This window comes from Schistocerca serialis, chromosome 6 (genome assembly GCF_023864345.2).
Source record: "Schistocerca serialis cubense isolate TAMUIC-IGC-003099 chromosome 6, iqSchSeri2.2, whole genome shotgun sequence".
NCBI classification, from domain to species: Eukaryota; Metazoa; Arthropoda; class Insecta; order Orthoptera; family Acrididae; genus Schistocerca; species Schistocerca serialis.
The window spans coordinates 162,812,075-162,830,224 of NC_064643.1; the positions used below are offsets into that span (position 1 = coordinate 162,812,075).

General features: G+C 45.3%; 1 protein-coding gene across 2 annotated transcripts in view; it reads right to left on the reverse strand.

Annotated features, from left to right (window-relative positions):
- Positions 1–18,150, reverse strand: part of LOC126484348 (nuclear factor of activated T-cells 5-like) — a 405,657-nt gene that overhangs the window by 322,641 nt on the left and 64,866 nt on the right. The window lies entirely within an intron of this gene.

An 18,150-nucleotide genomic window follows, 5' to 3' on the forward strand; every position in this document is an offset into this window, starting at 1 on the left:
AACATGCTGTTAAGATCTGTGGGGGCTTGTAGAACATCTCCAGGTGGTGCCCTATTAGTGATAATGGGGCTCTGTCCTATTGACATTAAAATTCGAGAGCAAGCAGCATGGTACTGGGCTAAGAAAGGGAACGATATGAACAAGGGAGAGAGAAGGAAAAGGGGCGAGGATTTATGGCAGGAATCATGGGAAATGGATGAATCTGGCAGAAGAACCTTCAGACTCTTGCCAAATGTTAAATAAAGGTTAGGCATGAGGTATTTCGTGCCAACCCGGGGTCTAATTCATTTTCTCTCCGGTCATGGGCCCTATGCGACATATCTATGCCGGTCTGGGAAAAGAGCTACACTTGAGAGTGACTGTGGCCAGCGACTAGTAATTTTGGCCTGCCCAGTGTCAGGGGCACGCTCATCGGGATTAGCTCGATGATCAAGGCCTTGTAGTAGGTTTATGTCCATACTGACACATCTGTAACGCTGCAGGCAGTTAGGATTACTAATAAGTACGTAGTAGTGTATAGATTAACAAAAAATAGAAAGTTTGCCCATTAACCTGTACTGATTACACTGTCTGTAGTTCACAAATTAACTGTAATAACTGTAATAGCTGCAAATAACATACAACACTGTATCACTTAGGATCCATTAATTATTAAGGTGGTAGGTTATATTGTATAATTATTATGTATTGCAATAATGATTTTTTTAAAGCACAGAACTAAGAATTTTATGACCCTGTTGATGAAACTGTAAGAGAATAGTTTTCCACAAACTTCACGACTTGTATAATATGTGTGTGGTGGTCTTCTAAGGTCAACCGCGGCACTTGACGGCCGATATCTATAAATTATGGCTCGTAGTTACGCTGGGAAAAATGAAAGAGAGCTGCTCGTTGCCTATTTGGGGTCAACTAGGACACTGTCGACACGATCAATTTGGCCTCTAGTCGCCCGTTACGAACAACGGTACAAACGGCCCAACGACGCTGTACGCGAATAAAGTGGGCAATAGAAGACTTGGATTGAAACTTGGGTCGAGGGAGTCGGGTTCTCTTCATTGACAAGCACGGGATTTTTCCGATGCTTGATCTTCTTACTGTGTCCATCACAACCATTTGGATGGCATTTAAACGAAGTGTAGCACTTTAGCAAGATGGATTGCTCTTGTTGAGGCCAGATCCTCTTGTGTCATGATGCCTGAAGAGATGGTATCAATGGCAAAGGAAGGAAATGACTCATCGTCTGCTCAGTGGCGCACACACAGGAAACATCTCGGTTATCGCGGAGTCCCCATTTTAATAGAGCTGTTTTACTTTGCCCACTTCCCATAGGAGAACAGCTAAGCGATCTCCATGACGACCGAAACAGCCTGTTTCTTTGGGGTAGATCCTGTTTCGGTGGTATCCAATAACGTTTCGCTGTGTCCTGCCACCGCTGAAGTCTCTCTTCTGCTTCTGACTTCACGAGGTGAGCGGTACTTGACATAAGCTTTTCCTGTTCCGAAGACTTTGAGCAACAGGTTCAAGCCAGTTGTGTGTTTGGCTACATTGCTTTTTGGCTGTTGCTATCCGTCTGATGTCGGGTGGTACTATTCCGGCCAGACCTTGAACACTCTCGACCTGTGATAGTATAGACCATCCCGTCACCTGGAGACAAGTTTGGTGAAGAGCAATGTCAACCTGTTTCGAGTGTCAAGATTGGCACCACACAAGACAAGCATATTTTCCTCAGGAGTAACATAAGGCTACAGCAGACAACCGGAGCACATGCGCTCTTGCTGCCCAACCTGTGCCTTTGAGTCTTCTTTGAAATACTATTACGTGCTGGGAGCTTCATTGTGACACTGCCACACTTCTACTTGAATGTTTGATCTCTATCAAGTATCGCCGTAAAAGGGTGTGGATGCGGCCAGTTCCCAATGCACCTTTCAGCAATGCAGTCCCAAGTGTTCGACAGGGAGGTAGGTCCCTCATATTACATCCCGATATCGTGTAGGAATGTCGGAAGCCCCTCCTCGTCACCGAGGCTCGCTTGAGAGCTGTGCCGTATCGGTATGCCATCCCGAAAGCTACTGTTCGGCCTTATAATCAATATTCCGATGAAGTGTTCACCTTTCAAAAGGGTAATGTTCGAACAAACTGCGCCCAAATCGTGAACACCTTTCTGAAGAGGCAGGAAACAATAGAATAGTGTGGCTTGCGGTATCTTCTGCGCTTGTCGTTTCGTGAGAAAGTAGTCAAAAATTTACAGGTGTGTACTATTTTACGTAGAATTACATAAACAATAAAATTATTGCACGAAGTAGTGCTTAACCCTTATTTTACACTAAAAAACACGTGTGTGTGTGTGTGTGTGTGTGTGTGTGTGTGTGTGTCGGCCGAAGTGGCCGAGCGGTTCTAGGCGCTACAGTCTGGAACCGCGCGACCGCAACGGTCGCAGGTTCGAATCCTGCCTCGGGCATGGATGTGTATGATGTCCTTAGGTTAGTTAGGTTTAAGTAGTTCTAAGTTCTAGGGGGCTGATGACCTCAGCAGTTAAGTCCCATAGTGCTCAGAGCTAGAAAGAGAGAGAGAGAGAGAGAGAGAGAGAGAGGTGTAACTCCAGAAAATGGAGATAATATCACTCAAATGCTTTTTATTCCAGACTTTGATCACAATATCAATTCTTTGATTGATATTGTGATCAAAGACTGGAGTAAAAAACATTTGACAATATTGCATCACTGTTTGTATACGCGACTACGTCGCAGTTGCTGATAACATCACTCGTTCACAGGGAGATGTTCCAACTGTATTTGAGTCAAAAATGTATAATCCCATTTTGAATACTTTAACCAGTAAAGTCTTTTCATTTCATTTGGGGTTAACAACCAAGAGTATGAACAACCGTCAGGCAGAAGGATATAAATGTATCCTGTTAAACTGGGCCAACAGGACCTGTATCCTCTATCCCACAGAAGAGTGATTTGTAGTTCGTAGTGCTATTTACTAAGAAGCAGACGGAAGGTGTTTGTTGCAGTTTTGACTGATGTTCGTAGCTAGTTGCCCAACAACCGCTCTACGCAGTATTTCATATTAAGTGAATAACTCTTAAAATCAGCATTCGTCATTTTATGATCTAACGGGAAAATTACACTTTACTCGAATTACGTGCAGGGAGAAGTGAGAGGGAGAGTCCGTAGTTGTTATTACTATTAACAACAACGTGCAACTAGTAAAACCTTCGTCAGGCATCTGTGTCGTTCAAGGCGGTGAGTTACTCATTTCATAACAGCTCGTGTGTGTGTTGCCTGCAAGATACTCAGAACATTCATTTAGCTGAAAGCGGTGGTGGATCACGGTGAATGGATTCGTTTCAGTGGCGTCCAAACACGGATTTGTTGATGGATGATATCGGGTACACTTGAAGCAGCGAGTGACCTTCACCGGGTACTACATTATTACGTCGTGCGTCACAGGCGCGCGTCATTGCGGAGTTGTGAAGGTCAAAAGAAGAAAGAACCGGTGACCGCCTTCCTAGTTATGACCGAAGGTGAGAACGTACTTTCCTGATGCTCAGGTGCAGAATAACTTGCTCTACATCGCATTTCTTCTTCTTCTTCTCAAAGCTATTTTTACGTTCATTGAATGGACGACTTTGTGGTCTCTGTCACGCAGCACAGACGGGTTATTTCAAAAGAGGAACCTCGTCACGTGACCGGTGGGTATATTTTCGGCTTCCGGCTACCTACGTAATCAATCATTATAATCAGTAATTCCCTTTAATACCATGCTTTCACTCGGCATTGGGCGACCTAGGCAGTGGAGTACTGCAGATATCATTCAAAATGTCATGTTAATTATTTATGCTTTTGAGTCCCCTGAACCTCTTCCGATAATATTTTGCAGTCCCGCATACCGACGAATAAGGCACGCTACCGAAGGAGTGGACGAGTAATTGTACTTTGATCTTGATTTAGGGACTAGAGAGGACGTCACTTTGTTTTTTCGGACACAAAATAACGATTGGGCATTAGTTTTCTTCGTCCGCGTTGCGTTCTCGCCTTTTCTACGTCTATGGAAACCAGGTCGATAACAACAGTGCTCGTCAGCTTTTTAATCGTATTTCCACCACTTACTGCAAGCAGATGTACTTAAGCAGTTTGATTACCTCTTGTAAACGCGAGCGGCTTTTTTCTAAGGCATGTCTGCATAATGTTGTGCTGTGTGTGCTGCTTCCTTTAAGCGTATTAGCCCTATAAAGTTCACTGGAATTGTATGGACTCGTTTCTCATAAAACATTGACAAATACTTGCCACACAGGCATTATACTTAGATTAACTGAAACAACATTCGTCAGGGTCACAGCCTGCAGCGAGCTGCTTCCAAAGCTACCATCCTAGCCAAAGCGCCGTTTATTTGAGAATTGTGTGTGGTGATTCGACGCCCATAGGCATGACAAAACCCGTTTGGAAACTGCGTTCAAGATGCAACTATTTATCATTATGCGTAATACTAACGAAAACAATAGCTAAAACAAAGGCACGCTGTTTGAAAGAGCACACTTTTAAAATCAAAATGTGTTGCTGATTAACATTCAACACAGTTTTGCTCCACCCCGCGCATTGTAAAATTTTCGTATCCTCCACTGCGTTCTGTCCACAAGGTGGCCCCAGAAGACGAACGGCAGATTACACCTCGTCCCAAACTTTCTCAATTGGGTTTATGTCGGGATGTCGTTCTTCAGTAAAAGACAACTACAAGAATACAAGCAGTTCAACATTAGTCCCTTTATTGTTGTTGTTTTTTGGGCGAGGAGACCAGACAGCAAGGTCATCGGTCTCATCAGATTTGGGAAGGACAGGGAAGGAAGTCGGCCGTGTCCTTTCAGAGGAACCATCCCGGCATTTGCCTAGAGAGATTTAGCGAAATCACGGAAAACCTAAATCAGGATGGCCGGACGCGGGATTGAACCGTCGTCCTCCCGAATCCGAGTCCAGTGTGCTAGCCACTGCGCCATCTCGCTCGGTGAGTTCCTTTATTTTTTAAAGATATTTATTTTGCTCTGTGTTTCGTGGAATTTGTAGTTCACATGCTTTGAAGCTGTATGGTGCTAAAGAGTATTGTGATGGTGGTCGCGCTCCTTGCCATCTTCCTGCGAATAGTTAAAGACTGAATAGAAATGTCACCTCACACGCATATTCCCTCAAAAGATAAAGAATAGTACTTTACTTACAACGCTGATCTCTCGTTTACCTTGTATCAATAACTTGCTGTAATACCTGATGTGTTGCCCGTTTTTTTTCCCCCCAGAACAGACTATGGTTACTGAACACCTTTACTCTTAATAGTTTATATAAATATCGGCTATGGCCCTAATGGCTGCCTACCATCTATAGAATACCTTAACCTAAGGTTTCAATTGGGGATTTTGGACACGTACATACAAGGATAAGGTGGCCGTGTGTGGTCAAGCGAGTACAGCATTAGACTCCGGTCCCAGAGGTACCTGAATCTATCCCCGTTGGGGGTGAGAGGATTTTCCTCTTTCCTGCTTTCCCGCCAACCCATTCCTAATACCACGGCCGGTACCACATCTGCACTCTACCTGCGGCCACGCCGATAGTGCGTTCAAGCGCTGACGCCATCGACTTTACATACAGAACGGATATAATTAAATTGTGGCTGCTCTCGGAGGTCCAGTGTGGGCTATAGTTATCGTACGGCAGCGAAACTTGGTAAATATGCTTGTGCCTTAATGCGTAAGAGATTTACGCAGGGAAAAAAAATCGCTCCAATTTTGACCACCAGGTGGACATGTGGCGCTGTAGATCACACAGTTCTACGGATGCAGCATCTCGTCGACGTCTCCGGTGCTCATATTGAACAAATCGTGTAAGCGAAGGTTAATAATGAAATCAACATTATGCCTTTCTTGCTTGTTTCACCTTTTCAGCCCACGTCCTGTTCCTAATCCGGCAGAAACATTTCTATATGTATTTCTTGCATTCACAACACAAGGTCTGCACCTGGTGGCCAAAATTGGACCTAATTATTTTTTTCCAATGTAAATCGGTTGCGCGTTAACGCATTAGCATACCTACCAAGTTTCGGTGCCACACGATAATTACACCTCATACTGGACCTCTGTGAGTAGCTGCACTTTAATTATTACCACCTGGTACACCGATAAGCAACCAAATATCACCAAAAAATGAGTTATCGAATAAAGATATTTTGAAACTACACTACAGGCCATTAAAATTGCTACACCAAGAAGAAATGCAGATGATAAACGGGTATTCATTGGACAAATATATTACACTAGAACTGACATGTGATTACATTTTCGCGCAATTTGGGTGCATAGATCCTGAGAAATCAGTACTCAGAACAACCACCTCTGGACGTAAAAACGGCCTTGATACGCCTGGGCCTTCAGTCAAACAGAGCTTGGATGGGGTGTACAGGTACAGCTGCCCATGCAGCTTCAATACGATACCACAGTTCATCAAGAGTAGTGACTGGCGTATTGTGACGAGCCAGTTGCTCGCCCACCATTGAACAGACGTTTTCAATTGGTGGGAGATCTGGAGAATGTGCTGGCCAGGGCAGCAGTCGAACATTTTCTGTATTCAGAAAGGCCCGTACAGGACCTGCAACATGCGGTCGTGCATTATCCTGCTGAAACGTAGGGTTTTGCAGGGATCAAACGAAGGGTAGAGCTACGGGTCGTAACACATCTGAAACGTAACGTCCACTGTTCAAAGAGCCGTCAATGCGGACAAGAGGTGACCGAGACGTGTAACCCCATACCATCACGCCGGGTGATACGCCAGTATGGCGATGATGAATACACGACCCCAATGTGCGTTCACCGCGATGTCGCCAAACACGGATGCGACCGTCATGACGCTGTAAACAGAATCTGGATTCATCCGAAAAAATGACGTTTTGCCATTCGTGCACCCAGGTTCGTCGTTGAGTACACCATCGCAGGCGCTCCAGTCTGTGATGCAGCGTCTAGGGTAACCTCAGCCATGGACTCCGAGCTGTTAGCCCATGCTGCTGCAAACGTCGTCGAACTGTTCGTGCAGATGGTTGTTATCTTGCAAACGTCCCCATCTGTTGACTCAGGGATCGAGACGTGGCTGCACGATCCGTTACAGCCATGCGGATACGATGCCTGTCATCTCGACTGCTAGTGATGCGAGGCCGTTGGGATCCAGCACGGCGTTCCGTATTACCCTCGTGAACCCACCGATTCCATATTTTGCTAACAGTCATTGGATCTCGACCAACGCGAGCACCGATGTCTCGATACGATAAACCGCAATCGCGTTAGGGTACAATCCGACTTTATCAAAGTCGGAAACGTGATGGCACGCATTTTTCCTCCTTACACGATGCACCACAACAACGTTTCACCACGCAACGCCGGTCAACTGCTGTTTTGCGTATGAGAAATCGGTTGGAATCTTTCCTCATGTCAGCACATTGTAGGTGTCACCACCGGCGCCAACCTTGTGTGAATGCTCTGAACAGCTAATCATTTGCATATCACAGCATCTTCTTCCTGGCGGTTAAATTTCGCATCTGTAGTACGTAATCTTCGTGGTGTAGCAATTTTAATGGCCAGTAGTGTACAATTATTATAATTATAATAATAATAATAATTATTATTATTATTGTTACATGTGACCAAATCATGACAACTTACTATTATTAAATACACTCTCTGTTTGGGTTCTTAACTCGTTGGCCGCCGGCCTACACAGCTAAGCCTCATGCCTGACGCCGTGCGCCTTTTGGATTGGAGGGGGGATTTACATGCTCCATGATGTTGAGTGCAGTTTACAGGATGGTCAGAAAAAGTCTGAAAAGCTTGTAAGGGTGTTGCAGGATAGGTTGTGCTGAGAAATAATTGTTGAGAAAAAAATTAGATACGTTGCGCCGTTTCCGATTCAAGTTAGCCAGTCGGGTCGTTGCGCACGGAGATTCAAGCGGTCTGCCTGAAACGGTGTGGCCTCGCCAAACGTGTTCTAACTTTCGTTTCCTAAAACTGAACAAGAGAACGGCAGAAAAACTGGACATGGAACAGTAGTAAGGGTCTAACCCGAGCCAAGGGCTGAGTAGTCTCGTGCGCTATCATCAACGCTACGAAACAACTGACACTAATTGTATCTGCCGGGTCGCTTGAATTTGCGGGAGCAGCGGCGTGATTGGCCAACTTCAATGCTAATTAATTTGGAAAAGACACATCGCATGAATTTTTTTCGAAACAATTTCTCAGCACAACCTACCCTACGACGCCCTTACAAGCTTTTTAGATTGTTTCTGACCACCCTGTACTGTTCAACACAGTACATTAATTATCAATTTGTATCTCTTGACTGACTTGACGCCGAAATTTCAACGTCGCTGTACATCCATTATAAAATAACTGCTAATTTATATTTTGGCACGAGTGGTGAAATTTATTTTATCACATAACACGGGTTTAGTTCAAACTGATCCTGTACCGTCAACAAGTGGGTCGGCACGATATTGTAAGCGCCAAAAAACGACTGGCTTCGCTGACGAACAATCACTGATGATGCTGGAGGAATCAGATTTTTATGTCGGTGATCCAGTATTACCCGACTTTTCTGACGAAGAAAATGCGTCTGTGGAGACGACAGATAGCGGCAACAACGATAGCCGCAACAGTTGCGCTGGTAATGGTGATGGCAATGGACTTCAAGAAATCTACACCAAGTAGAACCGCAAGAAGCACCTACTGCGACCAAGGCTGAAGCGATGATACCTCGCCAACCCAAGATGGAATTTGCAGGCCACGTTCGTCCACTGTATGCTTCATCAACAAGCTGAATGTGACCGTGATTGTGTAACAAACACACCATCCAAACATGCACTGTACTAAACACAGCGGAGCGTATAGCCGACACACAGAAATTGCCGGTTGGTCTGCTTGTCAAGGTGCAGCAGTGCCATTATTGGTAGAACATTACCCGCGATCCGTTAGCTCTGTAGTCTTTTTCATACGACTTTACACAAACTAATCATTAAAAAATTATTTTAAAGTTGCTTATGGCTTTATATGTCAGCTTCATGATGAAGTGGCAAGAATTTAGATAACGATAATATGTAACGTGTTATTCGAATCTAAGAACGACGCTGCGCGGAATTAGAAAAAGTTTGCAATGGGAAATATGAGTCACTATGATTTCACGTTTGGTGCATATTACACCACATGTTGCTGTGAACGGAATTTAGCTAAGATATTGAATTTTTCTTTAGACTTGGCAGGAGATCCGTCTCTCTCTCTCTCTCTCTCTCTCTCCCTCAAATCTCGAGAAAATGGAATTTATGTAGCACTACCACTTCCGACCACGCGCATGGGAATGAAATTCTCTTAACATACCTCATATCTTCTAAAAAGTTCGAGATTTCTAGGTTTCCAACAGGCTTTCGACACTGTACCACACAAACGGCTTATATTGAAATTGCGTGCTTATGAAATATCGTTTTAGTTATGTAACTGGATTCGTGTTTTGCTGTCAAGACAGGTCACAGTTCGTAATAACTGACGGAAAAGCCCACCCGGTTAGCCGTGCGAGCTAACGCACTGCTTTCCGGTGAATTAGTGTCGAGGTCCGCTGTGCTGGCTAGTCTGTGAATGGTTTTTAGGCGGCTTTCCATCTGCCTCGGCAAATGCGGGCTGGTTCTCCTTATTCCGCCTCAGTTACACTATGCCGCCGATTGCTGCGCAAACACTTTCTCCACGTACGCGTATACCATAATTACTCTTCCACGCAAACAATGGGATTAAACTCGTCTGGTGTGAGACGTTCCCTTGGGGGGGGGGGGGGGGGGGGGGTCCACCAGGGGCCGAACCGCACAATAACCCTGGGTTCGGTGCGGGGCGGCGGAGGGGTGAAGTGGACTGCTGTAGCCTGTTGTGGGGTTTGTGTACCAATGCGGGCTGCGGCAGGGAAGAAACCTCTCTGTCGTTTCTAGGTCCACAGTTGCATACAGTACAACAGACGGAAAGTCATCGAGTAGAACAGAAGTTATTTCTGGCGTTCCCCAAGATATTGTTATAGGCCGTCCGCTGTTCCTGATCTACATAAAAGATTTAGGAGACAACCTGAGCAACCGTCTTAGGTTGTTTGCAGATGATGCTGTCGTTTGGAGTCTAGTAAAGTCATCAGAAGATCAAGCCAAATTGCAAAACGATTCAGAAAAGATATTTGTATGATGCAAAAATTGGCAATTTACCCTAAATAATGAAAAGTATGGGTTATCCACGTGAGTGCTAAAAGGAATCCGTTAAACTTCGATTACACGAGAAGTCAGCCAAATCTGAAGGCCGTACATTCGACTAAATACCAAAGAATTACAATTACGAACAACTTAAATTGGCAAGAACACGTGGAAAATGTTGTGGTGAAGGCAAACCAAAGACAGCGTTTTATTGGCAGAACACTTAGAACACGTAACACATATACTAAAGATACTGCCTAGACTTGGCGTATGCGTCCTCTTGAAGTACTGCTGCGCAGTCTGGGATCCTTACGGATCCCAGGAGTGCACTGACAAAGTTCAAAGAGGAGCAGGAAGTTTTGTACTATCGCGAAACATGGGAGGCAGTGTCACTGACACGACAGAGGATTTGGGGTGGACGTCATTAAAACAAAGGCGTTTTTCGTTGCGGCAGAATCTTCTCACGAAATTTAAATCATCAACTTTCTCCTCCTGAGCTGTGGTAAATTGCTATTTTGAAGAGCGCGCTGCCCGCATCTCGTGGTCGTGCGGTAGCGTTCTCGCTTCCCACGCCCGGGTTCCCGGGTTCGATTCCCGGCGGGGTCAGGGATTTTCTCTGCTCGTGATGGCTGGGTGTTGTGTGCTGTCCTTAGGTTAGTTAGGTTTAAGTAGTTCTAAGTTCTAGGGGACTTATGACCACAGCAGTTGAGTCCCATAGTGCTCAGAGCCATTTGAACCATTTGAAGAGCGCGCCGCAGCGCGTAGTGTGAAGCAGTAGCCCTCCGTTTCTGGCGGTGATGCCGCTGTGGCAATCGCAGCTTTGGTGTCTCCCTCTGGTGGGAAAGGTTGCCTTTTCACGTGCATTTAAGGGGCGCTATGAGCTCGGCAGGGAGCCAGTCTGAGTCGGTGAGTCTGATCAGTTGGTCAGCCGGGTCAGTCAGTGTCTGTCTGTCTGTCGTCCGAGTGCTAGTAGATGTTAGGCCGCCAGTCAGCTCGAGTTTGTTCAGTCAATGGTCATTGGCGGTTGGATCGATCAGTTGGTCGGTCGCGCACGGAGACACAAGAGGACTTGTCCGTCTTGAGCGTCGGCGCATGTGAGGTCGCCACGTCAGTCCAGTGGGCCGCGCCGTATAGCGAGGCGTAGTGGCTTCGAGGCCGACACGAGAGCAACAGGAGTCAACCCACGACATCAGTCTGGCCGGCGCGAGCTGCGACGCCGTGAGACGGGAGATCGACGCGCCTTCCTGCGTCCGTTGAAGCGCCTGGCAGCGGGCGGTTCGGGAGAGTGATTTCGGGGTGCTGCGCCAGGTCTTCTCGAGAAATCGCAGTTTATTAGAAGTTAAGTGATTCGTGATATGTTGTTTCATTTACTTGTTAAATTCTACTTGTTTTCTTGGTCAGTCTCTCGTCGCCAGCTTGCTCGTCTGTCTCTCGTCCCCATTTGTTAGGCAGTTAGTGTCTGTCTGTCTGTCGGTCTGTCTGTCGGTCTGCCGTACGTTAATAGCTGCCTCTGTCATGTTTGTCGGATTCGGTGTTAACGTATTTATTGCTTAAGGTGTAAAGGCCGAATTCCTGATATATGTTTTTATCTTGCCTATCATCTTGAGAGGCGGTATATGTGTAATGTAGAGCATGTTTGTACATTTCATGTAAGACTGCATTTCATTGGTTTTTTATTTAAATGGTCATTTTAGTATATAAAGTAGCCACCCTTCCACCGTAAGAGGTTTTTTTTTTTTTTTTTTTTTTTAAATCAAGTTGCACCTTCGGTGGCAAGTTAATCTTTTAATGTTAGTGTTTTGTACAATTTCCATCCCTCCTACGGGGTGCATAGTTTATGTGTTTGTGTGAGTTGTTAAAATTTTTAGTTTAAAGCAATCTGTTGTGATGCAGATTTGCGCCAGTGCAGTCTTTCAGAGGTTGTTGTGAGCGGTTGTGACTACAGCCGTGTTAAAAGGGAGCGCCAAGGTTCTCAGCCCGAAAGCTCATACTGTCAAAAAAAATTGTCATTTCTGCCTCTGAATAAATTGTAACTTGATATTTAGAGGGTGCTTTCTGATTATAATTTTTAAATCTGTTTTTTTTTTATTGAAGAAAGGGTTTTTAGAAATAAAATTTCCATTTGTTGAAAGAAATTTGTTTTCATCAGTTACCCACTGGCAACTACTTACACGCTCACATAGTGTGATTAAATGTAGTAAATAAAGTAAATTCTTTAAGAAAAGATTTTGAAAGTAAATCCACGGTTCACCTCCGAATACGAAAATGTTTTGTTGACGCCGACCTACATAGAGAGAAATGATCACCATAATAAAATAAGGAAAATCAGAGTTGGCACGAAAAGATATACGTGTTCGTTTTCTCCATGCGCTGTTCGAGATTGGAGTAATAGGGAATTGGTGTGAAGGTGGTTCGATGCATCCTCTGCCAGGCACTTAAATGTGGTTTGCAGAGTATCCATGTAGATGTAGATGAGGTAGTGAACTTCACAACACGTTGTAAAGTGGTAAAAAGCGACTAGAACGACGATAAAAAGTCCTCCCGTCTTCTTGTTTTCCTAGCGGAGTACTACGCACTAAGAGGCAGCCTCGATCGGAGGTAACCTACACGAGCTCTGCAGCGCACGGCACGGTCAGAAAGATAGTAAACAGCACTAACGGAAGCTCTCCGGATAACGTGCGCGCCTCACAATCGAGCGGGAGAGGCGTGGAGCGGGGCAACTGTAGCGTCACGCCGATCTGCCGACTTCCGAGCGCTTTCTGTGAGCAGACGGGAATGGCGCCGGTATCGCAGGCGGAAGTCGAAGCCATTTACCTTGTAGTGGAGCGAGGTGAGTGACGCAGTGCAGACGCTGGTTACATCACGAGTGCGATCCCAAGGACAGCCCAAGGCCGGCTCCGAAATAACAGCCCGCCGTAGCTGCTGGGGCTGGCCGCCTCAGACGTGGCGCGGGAGCCCGTTACGCAACGCGGCCACAGCGCGACCGCAGAGGCGCAGCTACATTCACGTGGGTCACAGCGTGCTGCCGGCCGGCGAGGCCAGGCGCTCGTCACCGCGTCCACCTGCCCAGCCTTCAGCTGCTCGCACGCCGTAGGCCTGCATACGCTTCTCCGAGTGACCATTTTCTGCACCAGCAGTCTACATCACACGTTAAGTGCCTGGCAGAGGGTTCATCGAAATACACTACTGGCCATTAAAATTGCTACACCAAGAAGAAATGCAGATGATAAACGGCTATTCATTGGACAAATATATTATACTAGAACTGACATGTGATTACATTTTCACGCAATTTGGGTGCATAGATCCTGAGAAATCAGTACTCAGAAAACCATCTCTGGCGGTAATAACGGCCTTGATACGCCTGGGCATTGACTCAAACAAAGCTTGGATGGCGTGTACAGGTACAGCCCCACATGCAGCTTCAACACGATACCACAGTTCATCAAGAGTAGCGACCGGCGTATTGTGACAAGCCAGTTGCTCGGCCACCATTGACCGGACGTTTTCAGTTGGTGAGAGACCTGCAGAATGTGCTGGCCAGGGCAGCAGTCGAACAGTTTCTGTATCCAGAAAGGTCCGTAAAGGACCTGCAACATGCGGTCGTGCATTATCCTGCTGAAATGTAGGGTTTCGCAGGGATCGAATGAAGGGTAGAGCCACGGGTCATAACACATTTGAAATGTAACGTCCACTGTTCAAAGTTCCGTCAATGCGAACAACAGGTGACCGAGACATGTAACCAATGGCACCCCATACCATCACCCCGTGTGATACGCCAGTATGGCGTTGACGAATACACGCTTCCAATGTGCGTTCACCGCGATGTCGCCAAACACGGATGCGACCGTCATCATGTTGTAAACAGAACCTGGATTTATCCGAAAAAATGACGTTTTGCCATTCGTGCACCCAGGTTCGTCGTTGAGTACACCATCGCAGGCGCTCCTCTGTGATGCAGCCTCAAGGGTAACCGCAGCCATTGTCTCCGAGGCGATAGCCCATGCTGCTGCAACTGTTTGTATAGATGGTTGTTGTCTTGCAAACGTCCCCATCTGTTGATTCAGGGATCGAGACGTGGCTGCACGATCCGTTACAGCCATGCGGATAAGGTGCCTGTCATCTCGACTGCTAGTGATACGATGCCGTTGGGATTCAGTACTGCGTTCCGCATTACCCTCCTGAACCCACCGATTCCATATTCTGCTAACAGTCATTGGATCTCTACCAACGCGAGCAGCAATGTCACGATACGCTAAACCGCAATCGCGAGAGGCTACAATCCGACCTTTATCAAAGTCGGAAACGTGATGGTACGCATTTCTCCTCCTTACACGAGGCATCACAACAACGTTTCACCAGGCAACGCCGGTCAACTGCTGTTTTTGTATCAGAAATCGGTTGGAAACTTTCCTCATGTCAGCACGTTGTAGGTGTCGCTACTGGCGCCAACCTTGTGTGAATGCTCTGAAAAGCTTATCAATTACGTATCACAGCATCTTCTTCCTGTCGGTTAAATTTCGCGTCTATAGCAACTCATCTTCGTGGTGTAGCAATTTTAATGGCCAGTAGTGTACCTTTACAATAATTCTCTATTATTCCAATCTCGTACTGCGCGCAGAAAGAACAAATACCTAAATCATCCGATGCGAGCTCTGGTTTCCCTTATTTAATTGTGTTGACTGTTTCTCCCTGTATAAGTCGGCGTCAAACACAATTTTCACATTCGCAGGAGAAAGTTGGTGATTTGAGATTTCGTGAAGAGACTCCGCCACATGAAAAACGCCTTTGTTTTAGTAATGTCCAGCCCAAATCTTATATCATTTCAGTGACAGTCTCTCCCCATTTCGGGATAATACAAAACGTGCTGCCCTTCTTTGAACTTTGTCGATGGACTCAGTCAGTCCTATCTGGTAAGGATCCCACACCGCGCAGCAGTATTCTAAAAAGAGGACGGACAAGAGGCGTGTAGGCCTCCTTAGCAGATCTGTCACATTTTCTAAGTGTCCTGCCAATAAAACGCAGTCCTTCCCCACAACATTTTCTATGTGTTCTTTCCAATTTAAGTTGTTCGTAATTGTAATTCCTTGGTATTTAGTCGATTATATGCCCTTTAGATTTGACTGATTTATCGTGTAACCAAAGTTTAACGGATTCCTTTTAGCACTGACGTGGATGGCCTCACACTTTTCATTATTTAGGGCCAATAGCCAGTTTTTGCACCATACAGATAACCTTTTATAATTAGTTTTGCAATTTGTTTTAACTTGCATGACTTTAATAGACAATAAACGACGACATCATCCGTAAACAACCTAAGACGGCTGCTCAGATTGTCTCCTAAATCGCTTAGACTGATCACGAACAGCAAAGAGCCTACAACACTACCTTGGGGAACGCCAGGAATCACTTCTGTTTTACTCGGTGATTTTTCGTCAATTACTACGAACTGTGACCTCTCTGACAAGAAATCACGAATCCAGTCACATAACAGAGTCAATATTCAGTAAGTATGCAATTTCACTACAAGCCGCTTGTGTGATACAGTGTCAAAAGCTTTCTGGAAATATAGAAATACGGAATCAATTTCTTGTCAATAGCACTCAAGACTTCGTGTGGTCAAAGAGTTAGTTCTGTTTCACAAGAAGGCTGTTTTCTAAACTGGTGTTGACTGTGTGTCAATAGATCGTTCTCGTCGAGGTAATTCATAATTTTCGAACAAAGTTCCAAAATCCTACGATCTATTAAAGAACTTTTACTGATTCATCGACACTTGCATCTGCATCATACTCTGCAAGCCTCCAAATGGTCTGTGGTGGAGTGTACTTTTTGTACCACTTAAAAGGCGCTTCAGTCTGGAACCGCGTGACCGCTACGGTCGCAGGTTCAAATCCTGCCTCGGGCATGGATGTGTGTGATGTCCTTAGGTTAGCTAGGTTTAATTAGTTCTAAGTTCTAGGCGACTGATGACCTCAGAAGTTAAGTCGCATAGGGCTCAGAGCCATTTGAACCATTTGTACCACTTACTGAAGCCTCCAATCCTGCTCTACCGGCATACAGCGCGTGGAAGGAATGATTTTCGGTAAGCCTCTGTACTGGAACAAATTTCATGGTTATTCCGCGAGACGTATAAGGAGAGGGGGGGGGGGGGGCGGGGATGTAATATGTTGTCCCGCTCTTCCCGGAAAGTGCTCTCTCCAAATTTCAATAGTAAATCTTTCCCTGATCCACAATGTCTGCCAATGGCGTTTATTCAGCATCACCGTAACGCTCTCGTGCCAGCTAAACGAACCCGTGACGAAACGCGCCCCTCTTCGTTGGATCTTCTCTACTTCTTCTACCACTCCTACCTGGTAGGGATCCCAGATAGAAGAACATTACTCAAGAATCGGTCGAACAAACACCTTATAAGCCACTTCCTTCGTGGGTGAGTTGCATTTCCTAAGATTCTTCCTATGAACCTGAGTCTGGTATCTGCTTTTCCCACTGTGTGTTTTATGTGATCATTCCATTGAAAGTCCCTCTGGATAGTTACTTCTAGATATTTTGCGTATATACTGTTTCCAGCGGTTTGTCATCAACACTGTAGCTGTACAGTAGTGGCTTTCTTTTCCTATGTATGCGCAATATGTTACATTTCTTTACGTTCAGGGTCAACTGCCAGAGCCTACACCATCCATAAATTCTCTGGAGGCCATTCTGCAAATCGTTACTATCTTCTGGCGTTGCTAGTTTATTACAGACAACAGCATCATGTGCGAACACTTTAATGAGCATCCGACGCTTTGTACTAGGTCAGTTATATATATGGTAAACAGTAACGGTCCTATCACACTTCCTTGGGGTACACCGGTAATTACCTTTACATCTGTCGATTTTGCTCCGTTCTGAACGACGTGTTGATATCTATCTGCAAGGAAGACTTGAATCCAGTGTCAAATCTGTTCCGATACTCGATAAGCTCTTTCTTTCATTAAACGGCAACGCGGGAATCAAGGAACACGGCATCAACCTGAACGCTGTTGTCCACTGCGCTGTGGATCTCATGGAGGAAGAGAGCGAGATGAGTTTTGCAGGATCTCTGTTTGCGGAATCCATGTTGATTTTTATAGAGCAGATTTTACTTCTCCAAAAACGTCTCGATATATGAGAATAAAACATGTTCCATAATTCTAGTTCTATAATTGTGATCACCTGTCCTACGGCCTTCTTAAAAACGGGAATGACCCGTGCTTTCTTCCAGACGTTAGGTATCCTTCGTTGCACAAATGATCTACGATAAATTACTGCTAGAAGGGGAGTAACTTCTTTTGCATAATCTTTGTAGAATCTTACAGGTATTTCCTCTGGTCCTGTCGTCTTTCCACTACTTACTGATTGTAGGTGTTTTCCTATGGTCGGTTATCTCAATATCTGCCATTTTGACGTTCGCACGACGACTGAAAGGAGGGACCGTATTACGCCGCAGTGAAACAACTTCCGAAGACCGAATTCAGTATTTCGGCCTTTTCTGTTTTGGTGACAGTATGGTGACTGATTGGGTTTTTCCTCACATCGGCTGACAAAATTTTACTTTCGAAGTAATTAAACGCTTCTCTCGTTGCTCTCCTTACGCTCGTTTTCGCTTCGTTCAGCTTTTGTTTGTCAGCTAGGGTTTTACTTCTCTTGAATCTGAGATGAAATTCTCTTTGTTTACTTGGCAGTTTTCTAACACGGCTATTAACTCATAGTGGATCTTTTCCATCTCGTAAAACCTTACTCGGAACATACTTGTCTAGGGCATATTGCATGATGCCTTTGAATTTATAATGCCTTCGAATTTCTTCCATTTGTTCTCCGTATCTTCGTCCTCATCACCGAATAATTGATGCGGACTGCTCAGATACTCTGAAATCTGCATCCTGTCTC